Source organism: Acartia tonsa, chromosome 1 (genome assembly GCF_053477335.1).
Source record: "Acartia tonsa isolate MP-2025a chromosome 1, ASM5347733v1, whole genome shotgun sequence".
NCBI lineage: Eukaryota > Metazoa > Arthropoda > Copepoda > Calanoida > Acartiidae > Acartia > Acartia tonsa.
In genome coordinates this window covers 52869851-52891749 of record NC_137260.1, presented here as the reverse complement: position 1 = coordinate 52891749, position 21899 = coordinate 52869851, and the positions used below count along the sequence as shown (strand labels likewise).

The following is a 21899-nucleotide window of genomic DNA, read 5'->3' as shown; positions in this document are numbered from 1 at the left end:
ATAACTGTTAAAGTGTTATAAAAGTAAGATTCGTGCATTTCTGTTAAATTCCACTCAATAATTTTTGCCATAAACTAAAATTTGGCTTTTTTTAAAGCTTTACTTCTATGGATTTTATTATTATTGTTTGACTTAAAATTAAGGTTTCATGACTAATGTTTGAGAAATATTAGCTTTCTAAATTTATTTTAATTTAAACATTCTAATTTAAAGACTTTTTAATCATTAAAACAATCAGAATTAAGTAGCTCAGTAAAATAATCTATATAAACTTTTAACAGAACTGCAAAATTCAATAATACTTTATAGAGTAGATTTCACAGGTAGGAAGTGGAAATTAGTACCCAAAATTTGATATGAATACTTTCATTCATTTGAGGAATTCTTTTATATTGTGATTGGCTGGTTCAAACTTGCATTTCAACTATTTAATCTAAAGAATGGGATGTACTTCAATTTATCTTTCATTGTCTTATCCCTTAAGATTCCTGAGTACTGAGTAGTTTGTAAGTATGGCTGTGTGTTGATTTGCTAAAGTATGTGTATGCTTTGCTACTAATAAAGTAAAGATTGCCTTGGCCAAATAAGATAAGAACTCTAGACAAGGACTCTTAAACCAAAATATATATTTGTGTGGGGGACAATCTGTATTTGTGTGGGGGACAATTGAAGATTATTGTGTCATACTGCAGCACGATTTGTTCAGACTATTTCAAATCACACTGTATATAGGTTAAATATGGATTTAGATACATTTTGTATTGAAAGATTGTTAAATTCTTTTTTCTTTCCTCTTCTTATTTTTCTTATTTCAGTTTGTTCATTTTTCGACTATCTTTTCCTCTGTATGTCTCTTTAGATTTTATTTTTCAGTTTACATTTCTTTCATCTCATTCCTTTTATATCTTTACTCCTATATTACTCTCTTTACAATTTTTATATATCTCTTTTTCTACTTATCAATCAATTTTATTTTCTCTTTTAATTGTTTCTACTTTTACAATCCTCTATTTATCTTTTTTTTGACTCTATAAAAACATATTCTGTGCTTTAATCTTCAGCTTACAAAAAAGTCATTATGGCAAAATGCAGGGAGGAAAGGAGGGGTCAATGGGCAATTAATTCAATTAAATCCTTCACGAACACTTTAAGGTGGTTCCCATAGGTTTGAAACCCTAAAATATTGAATATTTGATCCATTGTCCCCTCCCTTACTCCCTGGGCAAAATGTCTATAGTTTTCATCCCCTCTCTCTTTGTATCTAGTTATATTTTCATCTTTCATCGTCTCATCCTGTATAATTTGTCTGTTTACATGTAGTTGATGATTCTGTCTTGAACTATATGACCCTGTGCCCACCTAGTGATGAAAATATGTAATCTAAAACAAGCAGAAAGTATGATAAACGATTCTAAATAGAGACCTAGACCTTAGGTTCATGTGCTCTTACACAATGCAGGAAACCAGGATAATTTCCGACAACAAAGAATTTGAACCCTTAACAATGTATTTCTTTTATAACAGGCTTTTTGCATAATCGTTTAAATAGAAATTTCTTACATAAAAGGACTAGCTGCTTTTTTAAGTACTTGGTGCCTTAAACTTAGCTTCTAGCTTTTGAGGAGAAGCTGATAAGCTTTCCAGTATGGCTTTGAAACCGATTAATATCCTATGGATTAGAACCATTTCTCTGCCATACTGAAAAATCATATATAGCATCGTATTACAGACAATTTTCTGCGAGTTTTAAAATAAAAATCTTAAAATTAATGCCAATTTGTTAGCCCGGTCCTTATTTTACTATCCGCGGAAAGCTGTCTATAATACGATGCGCTAAATAACTATAATATATGGAAACAAATCATCTTCTATTATTTTTAACTTTTGTCATTATTAAGACCCTACTTTTAATAAAACAGGGGAAGTAAATTATTATTAGATATTATATCTACCATAAAAGACATTTAGTTGATGTAAATCAATTAAATTACATAACAGCTCATAATTTTGACCTGTTTATTTGACAAAAGTGGCCACGAGTGACATAATATTTACATGATGTTATAAGAGCTATTTTTCCTGTCATACACATCGACACTATGACCAACATTAAGCTAGAATTATGCTATCAAAAAACAGACAATTAAATTTGTCTTAAACGGTTGATTTTAGCTTATCAATTGATTTGTATCTTTTTTTATTTTGTTGCATATAAATTTATATTAGTTTTATTTTTAGAATTAATAATTTGCTATGTTTCTTTGGGGTGATATCATATTTGTGTTTAAATAAATAAGAATTGCGTGATTAACACATTTTTGTCTAATTCATTTTTTAACTTTTGCGCAGACAAATTTAAACACTATTCTAGATTTAGATTTTTTCTTAAAATTTCATGAGAGATTGTTTTTATTTCGTGAGTTTTTTACTTAATGCTAAAATAATGAATAAAAAAAAAATTGCTAACATATAAAAAGTCTTAAGAAATAGATTTTAATGATCAGTGTACAGCCAAAATCATTTCCTTTTTGAAGCCAAGTATTTTATATTATTGCGCAAGCAAAGTGATAAATTTTTATTTCAAATATATCCCCACTGGGAGGGAAGGGGCATTGGGCTGTTTTTTTACACTAATCCCCAAAGTCTTATAACAACGTTTTCCTATTCGTTGGCTTAACAAGCTTGAGGACTTTTATTAAATTTGGATTAGTTGGTAAAGTGTGGTCAGTTTACAAACTTTTCACCCATGCATTGTTTCTACAGAAGGGAAAATTTTAAGTATCTTCATTGGGGATGTACTTCAATTAATCGGCCATTGTCTTATCCCTCTAGATCCCTGATTTACCCAACAAGTATGTATTTGTTGCGATAAAGAAGAGACTAGAGTTCGTTTATGGAAAGGAAGTTAGATTGGGGCAGAAATAGGTCACCAAAGAGTTTTATTTTTGTACAAATGCTAAATCACGGCTAAAAAAACCTTAACTTTTTTTCACTTGGATGTAATAGTCCTTGCACATTGTTAATTTGTCACAATTTTGAAAATTATATAACAACCTGAAACTTTTTTTTGCTCCAGATAGATTGCGTTTTTTGTGCAATAATAATACAATTTGGATTGTAAAATTACTGCTGGTTAACTGCAATTTTTAATAGCTCTGCCACTTCTTGTGTTGATAAGAAAATCATTTAGTAATGCTCGTGTGCGGAAATGAGGGTTGGGGTTGGTATGGGGAGGGGGGAGAAAGTATTATGAGGGCAAGTGTATTAATGTGTGCGTGTGTATGTGCCAATTTTAGAGCATGCTGATTTCCTGTATACCTAGTACCAAAACAAATTTCATTTTTACTATTTTGAAAATATGATTTCTTTATCGATCTGTAAATTAAGATCTGTTTTATCAAGCTACTCCTATGTTCTTTATTTGAATATCGACACTTGATTGTTAAAATTAAATCCTACAAAGATATGTCAATAACATGTCATTATTTTTACTTAATTGTCGCCATAAACTAATGAAATTCCTTTTTCAAAACAATTCTTACCTCCAAGAAAAATTTGTTTTTGTTTTTTAAAAAATAAGGAAATGAAGTCTGGTGGACAAACGATCTTTTAAGTTAACGATGCAACATGAATTTTAAGCATTCTAAAAACAACCCTTTGACTACATAAACATGCCAAATATGTAAATAACTGACTAACTGGTGATACAAAATTACCACAAAAATTGCTAAGGACAAAATATTTTGTATCTTTTTAATCAATCTAAGCAAAAAACAACAAATTAACATATTTTTCTTATTTCTAGGTAAGTTTGAACAGCAGTTACAATTTTTGCGACTTAATATGTGGATCTGTGACGACAAATAGCTTGTTAATACTACTAAAAAAGTTGGTGTTTGTAGGCCGACCCCATATTTTTTAAAGTTTTGACCGAGACACAGCGGAAAGCACAATGGTGAGTCTTCATGCATATAATATATCACATCATTAAGTCATCAGAACCGCATATTGTAACAACTGCACAACTGTCACTCTCTATTGCTTCGCTATCATTTAAAAATAGGCTTATTTGAACTTGACAGCAAAACTGGGTTTATGACAGTAGTAAAGGTATAATTTTGGGGATAAAAAAAATATTGCCAAAAATACAGCTAAAAACGAAATTGACAAAAACACACCCGATTTTTGTCAAAAACACAATGGCTTTACTTTTGCTAGTGGTAAAAGTGGCAGGACTCCTTGTTTAATTATTGGATATTTCACCAGATTTGCATGTTCTCTAATTAAGTGAAACTTGCAAGGGGCTAAAATAACGATAATCCCCTTGCACCCCTTTACCCCATCCTTCCTATTAAATGAACGAGCTGACCAATAAACGAGTTACATGTTAGCAAGCTATATTGACAACAGTTTTTCCGCTGTCATAATATCCACGTATATTCTATATCCATTGCTTATTTACATGCTATTCTTTATAACTTATTCTTATGATTCTGTGCGAAAATGAAGACTCACCGGCATAACACATATACAGCTAGCTAGGGCTTCTGATTTCAATCTTTTGTCCATTCACTTTGGGCAGAAATAAATTGGCAAGGCATCCTGATTATTTGCAATGGCATGCAGAATTCTGATAGCAACAGTAGGAAATAAGGAGGACTTATTGGATGGACTAGATGGACAGTGGACTCCAGGATGACAGGGATAGTGCAATGGGCAATTAATAATCCACTCCCAATAATTGTGTGTGAAATATAGCAGTGATGAATTTTATTTGGGGGAGAACGGTTGAAGTTTGTATTTGTTTTAAGTACCATTATCCCATCTTTTTCTGATGGTAGCCTTAATATATGGCATAAAGATTGTATTTTTGCTCTAAGGTTACGGTCAGTTTGCCAAAAATAATCTGCTAAACTATTTTGTATCAATTAGAATTATGTCAAGAAAAGACTGTCCATCCGTCGCAAAAAAGAATATTAAGAATGATTTTATTGCGAAATTAATAGCTATATTCTGAATATTTTCAATTTTAGTACTGAAACTTAGTTTACAGTTTAAAATGTTATCAGCTTTATATTGCTGCGTTACCTATGTACATAATTCTACTTGTCAATTATTAAAATTCAGTTATAATATTAATACAAGATTGTGAATATGTTATTTAGTAACTTCAACGAAAGAACAGAAAGACATCGTCCATAAATCATATATTTTGTAGTACATTTTATTAACAATGTAACAAGGATTTTTGTTATTCTTAACATTTAAATTCAAATTAGATTAAAGGATATATCTAAACTAATTTAGATTAACCTAAAATTGTTAAGTTCTAAAAAGGAAGCGGTTAGCTACTAAATCTGTAGCTTATATTTGATAATCTTAAATTTGGTTTTAAATTGTTTTAGACACAGAAGTTGAAGTGTAAAGAACTATTGGCTTTTTTCCTTGCAGTCAAGGGTTGCTCCCTAATATAAATTTTGCTTTAAGATATAAAGAAAATATTTCTCATTGTGTTCTGCTATTCCTAGAATAAGCCTTTTGATGGTTTCAGCTTTTGATGATTAAGTAGAAAGTGGGATCAAATAGAACATATATACGATTTTGTGAAAACAAGTATTAAATGAAGGCTAGGATCACAGCCGCTAGTAATGTATATACACATAGTGCCAATACTTTATATTTGACATGGTTAATAATTTGTTGAAGATGGCAACCTCAATAAGATAGTCATAGTGGTCATTCAAAATAATTAACTTTTTACTTGCTGTAGTCTAATTAGTTGTGTTTAGGGGTATGTGACGTTTTTCAACCCCTCAAAGTTTACATCCCCAAGACATTTCCCTGTTCACTTTACTGATTTGTTATTATATAGCTAAAATTTTAGCTTAATAAAACAATTTTAACAAGAAGGTATATATGAAATATTTAACTTTTGATTATTTTTCCCTAATTTCCGTAACAATACACATAAAAACAGAAAAAAATCTTAAAGATTATAAAAAAATTCATATTTTAAGAACAGAATATTGAATTAAGTTGCTTTCTTTCATATTTTTTTATTTAATAAAATTTGTATCACCATCATTTTTTATCTGCGTGAGTGTGTAGGAGCCAAGATTCCTACATAGGCCTATAATTATCCATCATACCATGCTTTATTAAATAAAGTTTAATAATCCCAGGCTAAGTTAAATGGACCACTGAAATAATACACCCCCCCCGGGCCGCCCCCCTATCGCTTAAAATAAATATTCATATTTTTCTTCTAATTTGTGGGGGCTATTAGCCTTTGAGGATCCTTAACATTGAAAAACGTGAGGGGGGGGAGGGGGGTACTTTTCGACACAAGTTGGAAACTGCAAATGGAATATATTTGAATATGCTCCAATTCTGCTTAGTTAGGGAGGGGAAGATTGATTATAGTGAATTGGGAATAGGGATAGGGTTAATAACTGAAATGCATTGGATAACGTTATTTTTAGTAGCGAAGCTACTCTATAATTCACTTTGTCCGTCCGTCCGTCAGTCAGTCAGTCAGTCCGTCCGTAACGCAATGGGGGGAAATGGGATTTACTCAGCTCCTATAAAAGATAGAATGCTGAAATTTTTTGACAACATTCCCATTATTAAGGAGCATAATTGACTATAAAACATCATTTGCGGTCGGACCGATTTTTAGCAGGTTTTAGGCTATTTTTATATTTTTCACATTTTTCTCCATATCTTCAGTGTTTATGGTCCGATTTTCAAAATTTTTTCAATTGTAGATATCAAAATTAAATTTCCCGTCTTTAAAGGAAATAACCATGACGGCCAGACTGCCTTTTTGGCAGGTTTTAGGCTATTTATAAATATATTTAACACTTTTTTTCATATCTTCAGTGTATATGGTCCGATTTTTCAAATTTTTGAAGTTTTTAAGGATTTAATAATTAAATTTTTTGTCGTTTTAAGAAAACAACCATGGCGGCCAGACTGCCTTTTATCATGTTTTTGGCTATTTTTATACGTTTTACATATTTCCCAAGATCTTTGTTTATTTTGATCCAATTTTCAAACTTTTATGGGATATCAGTATCAAAGTAATTTTTCCCATTGTTATGAGCATCTTTAATATAATTTACTTTGACCATCGTCATCATACAAAATAAAACAAGGTTTCATATTTATTTTATCCAATAAATCTATTCTTGATTTTAGTAAAAACCTTTTAAATCTACCTGTACGTATTCCCATCTACGATTTTTTGTGCTTCGCTACTTATGGATGTTGTCATCCTTGTTGTATTACTGTGTGACTAGAAGTAACGATTAAATGTCAGGTGCGCAGCTACTCTATATCTTGGAAAAGAATGCAGTCTCTTCTTAGTAGACTTAAATTATCTCTACTTCTATATGTTCGAGGTTTAGTAACTTTTTTATGGTTTTCATTTTTATCATTTTATTTTATGAAAGAAAACTGTTATTGGTGTTCTATCAAATAGGTTTACAAAAATTAATTTCGAGTTTTGGTTAATAAAGCAAAAGTACTTTGGTTTAAAGCTGTTATTCTTTTGGTAATTTTCTTTTTCAAGTTCATTGTTAAAGACTTGCTTCTTTAAAAGTAAGAAGATAATTCAATAGTTTATTTTATACTTATTGATTTAGGTAAACTTATTTTTTACTTGCTTTTACTTTTGTCAATAGGTATACTCACATACTCATGTTAGCCTAGCTAAAGTAGTTTATACTCTTTTTAGAAATGAGATATAAATTGTTTTAAAACTCGGGCAGAGGAAATTAAATGGTAATCTTTGTGAAAAAAGATATTTATGGGAGAGCGGAGTTTGCCTTCATTTTTAAGGCTAGCTGTATTTTTTAGTAAAGTAGCAACTATATAGTAAGTTTTTCTCTCTGATTCATTGATTTAACAAAGATAGAGTATTATAATATTTGGAAACAAGTATTTTTTTATAATTTCAACTATAAACATATTTAAGCATGTATTAATTTGTTTAGTCAAGGGGTAAATAGTCTTTGTATGGTGGTGGTACCTTCCACCAAAATAATTATTAAACTTCCCAGTACCTATGAAAAGTTACATTGTAAAGGAGAACCAAATCGGTTCAGCGGTTAGCGAGATCCATCAGTACACCTCCTGTTACTATATACATTATTTAGAAATAGTTCCCTTCTTAGTAACATACATCTTCAAATTTTACAAAATTAAATTATTTTCTTCCATTTAAATAATCTTCTTGGAAAAGGATATTAACATAAATAATTTAGAGAGGTATATTGTATATTTTTCATTAGATTATGTATTTATTTATTTCATATTGTGGCATACAAAGAATAAAGGGATAAGTAACATAAAAAAAAATATTTTGAATTGTTTTCCGATTTAACAACAAATAATTGACTAGGTGCTTGTCCTATGTCCATAACCTCTTTAGGAGGGCGGAGGTGGTCAGAAAAATAGCCTAAAACCACTTCATGATATTTTTAAAGTTTTGTAGAAGTAAACAAACATCAGCAATTTTCAAGATCTTCTGCTTCAACCATTACTTCGTTATATTATAGGATTGCTAAGCAGAATGACAAGAGAAAAAAAAATCACATTTAAAACCCCTTAACCCATGGGTATAAAATCTTTCACATTGTAAATCTCTCGTGATGTCTATCAAAAATTTTCAATGGCGCACACAACACACTCACACACACAGACACACACACACACGGACACACACACACAGACAGAATTTTAATGAAGAGGAAGTATGAAGATGATATTCCATACACAAATTCAAAATATTCTACAATATCAAAATTATTATTAAAAGCGAAGCTTTCCTACATTTAGGTTGGATCCGTCCGTAGGTCTGAAGCATGATTTCATGATGGAAATGTCCCACAAATTCTACTTTTAAATAAGGTGATTCCTGGGACAATAAGTGCATAATATCTATAATTAAGTTTTTAATAGCAAGTGTGTCAATAATGAATAATTACCTAATAGTTTCAAATATTTGTTCAGTAACTTGATGTTTGACTGACTGTTTGATTGTTTGTTTGTTTGTTTGTTTGTACCGAAAGATCTCGCTAACCGATGAACCTGCATGGGTCTCCTTTATTGATAGCTTCTCAAAGGCCCTGGGAAGATTTATAACTATTTTGTGGGAGGGTACCACCACCCTCCCAAGAGAAATCGCCCCTAGAAAAAAAATTCCCTCATCCCCCTCCAAAAAAATAGTTTTCTTTTTAAATCTAAAATATAAAAAAATTGGATTATCGAATTGTGCCCTTAGAGGCCTCTAGGGTCGTAGCCGCTAGCGCTAGTATTTAATTATATGAAAAATACTATTACTTACTATTTTGAAATTTTTTATGAGTTTCGCTGTTATGGATGTTGTCATCCCCTTGTTTGATTGAATATGATATAAATAGAATAATACACAATATGAATATCAATGGGATGGCTATTGATTTAAATTCTATTATTCAAAAATGATTCCTTTAATACAATAAACAGTTTTAGATAATATTTCCTTGAATATTAAATTTGAATCAATGAAAAAAATCTGAATCATAAGATTTACCTTAATATTGAACAAGTATGATGTTAAAAGCTAAAGATAGTGTATATAAATCACTTCACATGACACATTTTATATCCAGCTTATTCCATTTTAAGTGATGCAAATGTAATTTTCAATAAAGTCGTCAATAAATAAGGAAGTTATAGAATTCATCAAACTGACATAACAGAAAGACCTAGATTATAGATTAGAGGCAAAACTCAAAAAGGGCTTTAATTATAAGGCTCTTAAATATCCAAAATATTTTTAATTGTTTAATTCTATGTTTTGCCCAAAAAAGCTACCTATCCCTTCGTCTATAGTAATATATGGCATATATTGAAGATTATTAGGTGCCTATAAAATATGAGATGTTGATTGTAGAATGTGTTTTATATATGTTGTGTGTGTATAGGTGTGTCTGTGTGTGAGTGTGTGTGTGTATGTGTGAAAAGGATGTTTCCTATAAATCAAATTATGTGCATCTATCTCTACAATTTTTTTATTGGCGATTCTTCTCTTCAAATCGTATGTGCCCATCTTTATGTCTATAATATAGTTCCGTCAGTGTTTCTTTACCTTTGCCTTTTTTTTCGTTGTTAAACCTATTTGTGCATCAAGGTACCTATTTTAAATTTTACCTTTCCTAGATTTTACAATTATTTTTTTTTGCAATAGAGGGATGTGTCATTGGACTGTAAATTAAGTCCACAAAGACATATATAAACAAATTATCTTATTTGTTGGCTGAAAACTTTTGGGACTATTCTTGATTGTGCTGTAAAAACCATGAGTGTCGAAACCTGTCCAACAGTAGTTTTTTGAAGAACTTATTTTGTTTATCGTCTTGCTTATATGAATTGTAATCGTTCTTGTTTAGAATCTGCGCATCATTCATTTGAATGAAAGAATCACAAATCTGCACGTTTAATATGTTTAATACGTTTCTTGGTTCCCCTAAAATTTTTAAATGTAGATTTACACTTATTGCCTTTCTTTTTATAATATCTAGCTTCAAAATTTCTACATACAAATGATTTTATTTTTTACACTTTGGTTGACAATTTCTGGAAAACAATCAAAAGCAAAACATTATACTATTTAAATCCAGATATCTAAATGGATAAGATAATGGCCAATAAATTACCACCAATGATGATACACAAAATTACCCTTTCTGTAGACTACAATTAGTAGTTGAAACATTGATGAATCAACCAATCAAAATTCAATACAAGTCCCAAAAGTTGTAAAGGCAACAAATAAGAAAACTTTAATATAAAACTTTGAGGACTAGTGTAATAAACAGCCCATTGTCTAAAACCTACTTGATTGAAATCTATTAAAATCATCATACAGTCTTTGGCTATTCCTGTAATTACCTGGCCTATGATTTTACAATAAATAATGTCATAATAAATTTGTAGACAGACAAAAACCTAATTATCACCTTCTGTGATTAAAATTTATATTGCAAATTATAAAAAAGAAATGTTGTTATTAAAGTTATTAAAATTATTATTCGTAGAATTACTCATTCACACATACACACACACACACACACAAGCCCACAGAGTACATACATGAGTAATTAAGTTTAATTTTAGGAAGCCAATTAAAGTTCCATCACGAATTTGTACGCCTTTTCTTATACAAACTACAATCATATTCCTATTTGTGTTATTTGGACCCCTAATATGATGTTTTTTCTTAGATACATACTAAAACTACAGTCATTTTTAGGAGAAATAGATAGGCTCCTAAATCTCGAATTTTTACGCCTTTTTTTTATACAAACTACAATCATATTCCTATTTGTGTCAATTGGACCCAAGATATGACGCTTTTCTTAAAAACATAAAACAAGTACAGTACATTTTAGGAGAGAGAAATAGACTCCTAAAACTCAATTTGTACACCCAATCTTTTAAGAACTATAATAAAAATTCTTTTTATTTTAAATTGGACCTTAAATTTATTTGCGAGAATGAGGAAATGGCTCAATCCATTCCAAAGATTGATATTATTGGCTGTAAAGTTTGAACACTACTAGTTTAAACCAATAAAGATTTTATAAAGTAACCAATGCTTTAAGCCTACGTAATACAGAACCTTTTAAAACTTTGGGTACCAGTAAAATGTTCCTTTCTTCCCTATCTCTCGGTGGGCGAAATTGGGGAACCACAACGACCAAATAGGAAGTTAACTTGGTTTAAATACACACTGATACATCCGATTATGTTGAACCAGGAATTGATGATTCGCAAACCAATTAGGTTGATATTAAGGGTCCCTTGGGATATAATTATTGACAACCAACATCATATTTCACAAAAGATCTATTGTATTATTTTTTATTTATTGTGTTCATGTACATATGTATAATTTCTGAAGCTATAATACACTCCAATATAATTTATTCTTGAAAGAATTGAACTTTAATTTATTTTAATGATAGAAACAAATGTCTTATTATTTTTGATTCAGGATTTACAGGCATTATGCATCTACTTCCGCATATTAAAGCAACTTTTTTGGTGGTTTCTTCAAAGTGAGAACATAAACCCACTCCCCCCTCCTCCCTTTATTTTGAAATGAATCAAAAACTAAGGGGGTGGTGGCTGTTTTGGTTTATTTAGTTTCTTAGGTCAGGTATGACTATTGGCCCTGCAGGGTCAGGACTTTTTTGAGGGGTTAGGAAAAAAGACTAACCTTCCTCTTACATTATTTTTAATTTTTTCAAAACAAGGGGGGGTTCAGTGCTCGATAGGCACTTTGAAGAGAAGCACCAAATTTGAGCAAAAAATGAAGTTAAATAAATAATACTTTAGAAAACTTGTTGATTTTTATCTTGTATTGCCTCCCTCCTTTCTTTCATTAAGAGGCCTTTAAATTTGAAAATATTGGTTTATTTTTTCTTCTGTATCCCACTTCCCTTAAATCACTGTAATAATGATAGTTTCAACAGTCACAATGATTACAAATAATCCTGGTTAAAAATCATATTTTAAAGATGCTAACCAGACATGTAAACAACATTTAATTGTGGTTCTTTGAAAATTTGTCCTTTTTAGACAGGTGCAGGTTTAATAACATGTTGTCTCATTAGAGACACACAAATTAAGACTAATGAGAGTATAATATAACGAGGAAACATAATTTGGTTATAATTTTGTCAGACATAGATTAGGATACTTAAAAATAATTAGGAACGATGATTGAGTTGTTTTCTGGAATAAAAGCTAACCAAATCAGTTAAAAGAACAAGCAAACAATAACAAAAAGGAGTAGAAGGACTTTGAGTATTGAATTAGATGACATAAAAAAATCTTTAATAGTCATTTTTGGAAAGTTGCTTAATATACAGTATTCTTTTTTTTATGAAATAAAGATAGGTTATAATGCATTTATTAATTTTATAGAATCATACCTTTTCTTTCATTTAAATGTACTTCTTGATAAGCAAGATTTAAAATCCATTATACCATACTAAAACTTTAAAAAATGAGAATAGCCAACATAAATACATTTAACTGTATGTTCATAGCATTTATAACTTTTTATTCAGTATGTCGATGTATTTCCTTGGTTATTTTAATCTTATTAATAGTTTTGTCTTCCTTACAAACAGGGCTCGGCAGCTAAGTCGTAAATTTTAACTCGATATAGTGCTATGAAATCTTTTATTGAATCAAAAATTTGCCAGGTTCAGACACCCAGTGGATTTTAAAGTTATAGCGGTTATGCCCCTAGCATCAAGGGGCTCTGTATTTAAAGGCTTTTGACAAATAGCTTAAAACCATTCTGAAGAGAGTTTAATAGTTATTGTCGATTTTGCCGCAGATTATTGGTAGCTTACCCGCGGCTGCCGAGCCCTGGTCACACACATATTTAATTTAACAGACTATTGTTGCCATAGTATATAGAAGTATTGTCTATATTGTAATCAGAGATAAAATCAAAGGCGCGGTTTATACTTTTGTCTTAAATACTATATAAAAGAAATAAGGGATATAGCCAGAGATTTAAAGGGATAGGACAATAGCCGATAAATTGATTATACACCCCTTCTGTAGATTACAATTATTGGTTGAAACGTTTAGAACTAAATAACTAAAACCAACCTTTCAAAATTCAATAAAAGTCCCCAAGGTTGCTAAGCCAACGAATAAGAAAACGTTATTATAAGACTTTGGGGACTTGTGTAATAAACAGCCAATGTCCCCTCCCTCCCTGGATATAGCACCAATATTACACCTGTAAATTTATTTTAGTAGATTTTGCATTTCTATCATCTTTTTATACTATTGTACAGTAAGATGCACAAAATCTGGTGAACTGAAATTAGTTTCCGAATGTGAACACAGGTGTTTCCCAATCCTATCTCAATATTTGCTACTAGCTAAAAAACCTTCAAACTCCCAAAAAAAAAATCTAAATTTGAAAAATTAAAACTTTGAATGTATAATGTATAAATCGTTAATACATTCAAATTTTGATTTTTTTTTGAAGTTTGAAGGTTTTTTAGCTAGTAGCAAATATTGAGATAGGATTGGGAAACACCTAGGAAAATGTGTTCACATTCGGAAACTAATTTCAGTTCATTCAAAATCTAGAATTTTGTCGTATTTATTTAATATATTTTACAGCTTTAAAGTTGGGTGAGAAATTTTGTAGAGGTACTTCGTACAGATATTATATCCTACTGTTTCACGAATATTCATACTAATTTATAGATTTTCCCGTCGTGTTGACGGACTGACACGCCCAAGTTGTAAAATTGCTTCGCTTTTAACAACAGTAAAGTAATTGATTTTGAATATTGTAACCTTTCTGGATCTTTCTTTTACATCATACTTATGCAGATTAGATGTCTCAAAGTATATGTTGACAAATTGATTTTTGAACAAGCTATACATAAAGAAACTTTTAAATTTTTTATTTACAATGGAATTATTTTACTCCACTTAAATAGAAGTAAACAGAAAAATAATACTTTTACTTTAAGACAAGGACATTTTTGTCCCTAAGTACCGAATCAATTACATAAAATTGTATAGGACAAAGATTAGCAAATTATGCATTTTTTAATGAAATACTACAAATCAACTATTGTTAGTTATTTGAGGATGCATCCTTACTCTCTAGGGATTTTTCTATAAATAAAAACCTAAATTAGCCATAACAATGCTTCACTGATATAGAGAATAATATTAAAAGTCAGTAATTACCGAGATCTTAACGGACATACAAAAAACTTACTGCTGTAAAAAAAATCATTATAAAGTTACATTGATTTTACTCATGTTAAATAGAAATGCTAGTTTATTAATTAGATTTATTTTAAAATTTAATAAATGTATTCAATCTATTTATTCTTTGTAGGTAAGTTGTCACCTGGTCCTTGAGTTTTTGATCTTCAATCCCCTGGATAGTATACTAAAAGTCCCATATATGTCAGAGTTTTGAACATTAAATTTGGTTTTGTAGGACGTACAATTTCTTGAGGCCTTTGTCTTGGCAGTATAACGGACTTTTACATCAATTGATAGAAAAATAACATTTTATTGGCTTCCATTTGTGAAAATTGCACCAATACCAATCAATCAATCAAAGGCTGCAATTTTCTACCGTTTTGAGGTTAAATTATTGCACACAAAATATACACCAAAGATAAAAAAACAAGGATGACGACATCCATAAAAGCTGTGACACCAAGAAAAAGAAATTAGATTATCTTATATGCACCTTTGCTTTTTGTGACCTTACATATAATCGTCATATATAGGATTTACCATTTAAAAAATATGAATTTTTCACATAAGAATCCGACAATTACTTTACACTTTAAAATGATACCTTATCGTTAAAGAAATCTTCAACAGTCGATAGTTTTATATCCATTTTTGCCATTATATTTACCAGGGTTCGGAAACCGCGCGTAAGCCGCGTGAAAGCCTCAGTGAAATCTTCCTTTTATCATTATAAAATTCAGCTGGATGTATAAAACTGCTCTTTAGCAGACAATCCTTCTTTTTGAAATTTCTTTTTCTGCTCACAAGCAGGTTTAAAACTGAGGCTTATGCGCGGCTGAGGCGCGGCTTCCGAACCCTGATATTTACGAACGAACTAAATTGTAATTGTAAAGCAGATGCGCTAAACTAAAAAAGTAAAATAAGTACAGTATCAAGTATTTCTCATCATATAGTAAGTAACGGGGTTAGGCCAAATTAGACAATTTTATTATACGGTATATCAAGTAATATTTGGCGCCTTTTTATAGACATTGTATTTGCGGTAAGTATAAGGTTGGCTGCCAGTGGTAATAGAGGGAAAAGAGGGCGTTAACAATAAAATAAAAGGATGATCAATGAATTTGACACCCTAAGCCTAAAACTCTTACTCAAAGAGGATTTTCTGTACAAAATTTCATCTAGTTGTTATATCTACATAAATATGTTGTTCTCATGTTATTTAGTCGATTTGCCACTTATTATAAGTGCATGTCGATAATATGTCAGCCGAGGCCACTTTTATTTAATGCAGTAATGTCTACAATTGAGGATAAAATTAAATATTTTGAGTAGCAAAACTCTTCTACAAATCTTACGTTTTATCCATTAGCAACACACTTTTGTATTTTTACCTTCCTTCTCACTCCATGTTGTTCTGTATCCATCTATTCCCAATGTGTGTTTGTCATATTCAAATATTGCGACAAGTGCATCATTCAAGCAAAACTATTTTTTTTCTTCACCTTATTTGTCTTTTATTACTCCTCTTTATCTGTGGTTAGTGTGCTTTATAAGTTGGGTAAACCTAATATTGAGTAGCTCTACAGGATATTAGGGATAGGTAAATAGAAGATAAAGATTTTCTCCTTCCAATTAGAAAATTTAAAAAATATGACATTCCAAACAATCCTTTTGAGGTTATAAGTTATTGTTTAAGGTACCCTAGTACATATTATACTTTCTTGAATAAATTATAGGGTAGCTGCATTTCAAATATTTCAAACATAAATTTATACATCAAATTTGAATTAAAATGATTGGACTTATTTTCACATTTGCTTTAATTGTATAGTATCTTTGCTACTTTAATAGTCTGAAGTTAAACAAAAAAAAAAGATTATGCAAATCGTGAAGTTTTTCTGTGGAGTCTTTATTAAGGTGTAGAATTATTATTCTATATCCAATTTACTTATCCCTACCACTCTGTTATAACTATGAGTAGCTTGTATAGCTGTATTTTATTTTTAACATCCGCCCCTAGTTGCATAATACATGCTTTAATGTAGTTATAATTTTATTGTGGTTAGACGTTTAGGTTTTTATTATCCTTGTAAATGACTCTTACATGTACATTACAATATCGAATATGGTTTATGTGTATTTTAAATCTTTATGATCATGGGAAGGATATCAAGTAGCATTATAACTTTAGTATTTGAGTGGAGTAAATAAAGTATATACTTGATTTTTAACTCTATGTATACTATTTTTATTGCACTTTTTTTCCTTTCTTCGTGATATACAGTAATATTAGCGGATGCGCCCCTAGAATCTTGGGACTTTGTATTCTAAGAGGGCACAAAGTAGAAAAAATACTCCAGCGCCTAAATACAAAAAAAAGTCTAAAACCATCCTGTGATTTAGTTGAAACTTTTCTAGAGTGTAAAACTTTAAGATTAATCCTGCTAATTTATCCTTACTCTATAGTTGAATTAAAGTAGGTGTATGCGGAATATGACAAAGAACCATGGACTATTCTCCTTGTACAGAAATACACAAAAAGAAATTAGATATATGGACAAAAGAACGTTACCAAATTTATTGTAGAGATGCTCTTAAATATAAGCCTTTTCGAGGTAGGATTGTCTTATAATGTCAAAATTAGATGATTAAATGGCTTGTAATAGCGTTCTGACCCTCTGATGATGAATACAGAGTTGCTTCGCTGTACAGAGAATACCCTAACGCCGTAGAAATCTTTATATTTATCTAGAAAGTAGAAAGTCCCCCCCCCCCAAAAAAAAAACAACAAGAACCAAAGGAAAGTGGAAGGAAGGGGTTCAATTAAAAATTGAAATTTATCAGATTTAATTTTTTGAATCGCTGAATAGATGTCTGTGTCTGCAGACAACAGTCACATTATAAGAAGAATCTTTAGAATTTCCTTTGTCATATCTATTTCCTTCCTCAGTTAAGTCTGACTGTTTCAGAAACCACAAAATAGGCAAAACAACGTTGGTTGGTTCTACCATCATTTTAGAGCAAAGATGCTCAAACTTTTAACATGCAATTCCAAAAGTGGAATATGTTGGATTTAAAAAGTGAACATTGAAGACATATTGCATTATGGCCTCCCAACCGATTACTATCCGCTAGATTAGAACCGGTTTAAAGCCTTACTGAAAAGTTATGTATAGCATCGTTTTACAGACAATTTTTCATGAACATTAAAATTAAATCATAAAATTAATGCTAGATTTGTTAACCCTTCGGCCCCTCGAGCCTAACAAAACTGGTTCAATCTTATAATTTTACAAAATTTAATATCCACGAAAAGCTGTCTGTAAACCTGTGCGATAAATAACTATTATCGATCACAATAAAAGTGATCATGGCTGATAAAATATCGTCACAACGATATTCTAAAACATAATAAGTTGATAATAATTATTTCTCGCATCGTATTATAAACAGCTTTCCTCGGTTATAGAATGTACAATTATGAGATTAAAAATAGTTTTTTAGCCCCGAGGTGCCGAAGGCACCGGCTAAAAAAATGGTTTTAATCTTATGATTGTACATTTTTATATTCGTAGAAAGCTGAATATAATACGAGGCTAGACATAGTTTTTTCGTATGGATGAAAACCGGTCCCTATCCACCGTATTCGAATGAATACGAGAAAATAAATGCACAAATTTTGACAAGGAATCTTTTTGCAAGTAGGCATATCTTACAATACTATTACTCCACTATAAACATAGGTAGGTATACCAAAAAATATTTTTAAAATTCCATATTACTTATGCACTGAAAGTATGATTTATAGCACCTATAATTATAAGTAAAAATGTATATGCGAATGCTGAAATGTTATGAATCATTTTTTATTACAAATACTAAAATGGTTGGGTTAATACTGCAAGGAAAAAGTACTTCATAAAGGAAACAATTCTTCTTTAATGTTCAAGGATTTTAAGATTTTTAAGTGTAGAATTTTTTTTTGCTTAAGTTGTTCTTGGTAGAAACTTCCTCTTAGTTTGAAATTAGTTCCTTGTTTCATCCATTCAATTTTATAAGTCGTAAAAATTGTCCTCACTGTTACTATGTCAGACGCTAACTAGGCCTAAAACCATGTATAATTTAATTAGAGCAATTAAGGACTTATAGACAAAGGTCTAAGTAAATGGTTCAAAAGATGACATAAATGCCCAAGATTGAAGCCACCCTGCCATTCAAAGTCATATTTAAGCTATTAAATCCCTAATAGATAAAGTTCAAAGCAATGGTCTTATCTGATTTAATCCACTTGTGATAAATAAGAATTAATTGCATTAAAAACTAAACAGGGAACCTTTTTATCTTGATTATCTGTTTTGACTTTTCTTATTGAGACGTGGGTTGAAAACAGCTAGAAATAAATATTAACTTCTTACAACAAAACTAAGAGGAACTATTTTTTTTATCTTTAATGTAATAAAGCTTCCTTCGGACCAATATAAATTTTAATTTAATAAAATAGATTTATAGGATTTAAAGAAACTGAAACAGATAGACAAACACCCTACCTCTTTCAAAGGCTTGAATTAGAAACGATTATTTGTTACCCTATCTTTAAAACTAAAACTTTGCTTTCTTGTAAAATTAAATGCTTAACTGAAAATTAAACACAGCCCTACCCATTCCTATACTGTAAATATATATCCTTCTTACACAATGATTCTGTGAAAAATATGTGAGGCGACTTGCAAAATAAATTAAATTGATATCCACTTAACATAAAAAAGACCCCTCATTATGAACCTCTATTTTGAGAGAAGCAAAGGTGTTCTGTAATAATGGTATGTTTTATGCAATTTGTTGTTTATTGGCGAACTTTTAATAGTTCAAATCTTTAACAATCATTCCGTACCTTCCCTAAAAGGTCCTATATCAAAGTCTGTGATTTACAATTGATAGATAATATAAGATATAACAAGGATGACAACATCCATAAAAGCGAAGCACTGAAACGGTAGGACAAACGGACATTAACACTTGTATAGTGTTAGAACTTAATTATCATAATATAAATTCATAAGAGTCAAAGCAAAATTGTAAGTAAATTTGTTGAAAAACTGCTTGATACAGGATAGTTTTTATGGAAATACTTACATTTTTAGGAGTTGATTATAGAGTTGCTTCGCTTATTACATTATACTTTGTTGTCCCAGGAATCAATATACCAAAAATCAGATCAATCCGATGATTAGATCACATAAAAATTTGTTGTTAAAAAAGTAAAAAAAATCAACATGTTTAAAATGGGCATACGGACATTTTGGTAATGATTATAGAGTTGCTACGCTTTCTAAATCGTACCTAACTACTAAAGGAACCACCATGCAAAATTTGAAATCGATAGAACAATTCTGACATGCCTTAATTTACGGAAAAAGCTATCCGTTACGGACGTACGGACGGACCGACCCTAATTATAGAAAAGCTTCGCTTTTAAAAATAAGATCAGTTCTTTACAATAACTTAACAATAAGAAAACTTATGTCAGAATATTAAAATCGAATATACGGAAGGGGGGGGGGGGTTAATTTTGATTCCATAAGAAATTATAATAAACATTGACTCATTTATATTTCCTGTTTTAATGGCCTTTATTGCTCATTCTTTACCAAACAAACTTAATTCTATCATTAAAATCAAAGCTTTTCTATATTAGGCGAGTCCATCCGTCCATCCCAGGATAAATCTAATTTTGTTAATTAAGGAATGTTAGAATTGTTTTTTCTATTTCAAACCTTTCATAAGGATTCTTGTAACAATAAAGTAAATTTTTTTATAGCTGAACTAATGATGATTTATGAAATTAACTTTTGGGTTATTTTGACAAAAAAAAGATTAAAATGCTAAAATTTTGTTATTAAAATAATGTTATTGGCGAAGCCTCTCGATAATCAAGGCTGAAAGGCAAAAGAAAATCCTCTTGTATCGAAGCAGTTTTACGACAGATCTATATCTCAATCATATTGTATAAACTTCTAAATTATATAAACTGTATCTTTGCTTTTATGGATGTTGTAATCCTTGAAGTAAATTATTTACTCTTACTCATGCTTTTTAAATAGCAGTGCTTTTTAAATGGGCAGGGCATTAATTTGAACTTTAAGTTTAATTTATGGTGCAAAAAAGTGCTCTTTATAATCATGATAGTTGCAAGTTACTGTTTATAATTTCAAAGGTCTGTTCTAGATAAAAGTTATTTTTTGGCTGTCATTTCAGATAGATCTAAAATTTTTTGTAGGGATTCCCTTGACAAATAAGAATACACTCTACAACTCACTTTTTCTTACAATAAAATGTATATGTTATGGTCGACTTTTTATGAGATATGCTTCTTAAATTTCTTGTGAAGATTCCTTTAAGATTAGGTTAAGTAAAAGAATTATTAGAGTACTATCATTTTACCCCAAAAAAGCTTTTGATACTTTTTTTATTGCCATATTTGTATCTTAAAAGTGTGATTCTTTAACACCTCCTCTAATTGTAATGGCGTGTGAGATTTTATATTCTAAATTATATGTCACTGCTCACACCATAGACACAACAGTATGCGAGTGTGCCATAGTTTCCGCTATATTCACATAACTGGATGTTGTCCCTGTCAAAATTGTTGACATTCTATCCATATTTAATTTCATTGGTTTATGTTGATTATGTGGCTTAAATTAAACATGCTTTTTAAAATATTTGCAATATTCATGAAATCAGTGAAAGGTGACATATTATTCATATATCTAAATTCCAATGCCTTTATAACTACATACTTATTTGACAGGAGTCCTTTAACTAAAAATCACAAAATGGTAACGATTGCACTAGATTTACTAATGAAATTAAGTTTGAGCTTTAATAATCACCAGCGGCTGTGCCTCTAGAATCTAGGGGAAGAGGACAATAAAATATCCTAAAGCCTTCCAGTTACTTATATGTAGATCTCCTAAAATGAAGAACTCAATCGGTTCTGTGGTTAATGAGATCTTACTGAAAAATACAAAAATCATTATAACTTTATACAATATACATAGGATTTTCGGAACTAATGACTTAAACTA

General features: G+C 30.3%; 3 protein-coding genes across 3 annotated transcripts in view; all 3 read left to right on the top strand.

The window, feature by feature from the left end:
- Alg7 (Alg7 dolichyl-phosphate N-acetylglucosaminephosphotransferase) overlaps nucleotides 1-21899 on the top strand; it is a 570179-nt gene that overhangs the window by 133 nt on the left and 548147 nt on the right. The window lies entirely within an intron of this gene.
- The window catches only part of LOC145331062 (uncharacterized), a 557608-nt gene that overhangs the window by 140 nt on the left and 535569 nt on the right, over nucleotides 1-21899 (top strand). The gene's annotated exons all lie outside the window — the stretch shown is intronic.
- LOC145331031 (uncharacterized) overlaps nucleotides 1-21899 on the top strand; it is an 81439-nt gene that overhangs the window by 50999 nt on the left and 8541 nt on the right. The window lies entirely within an intron of this gene.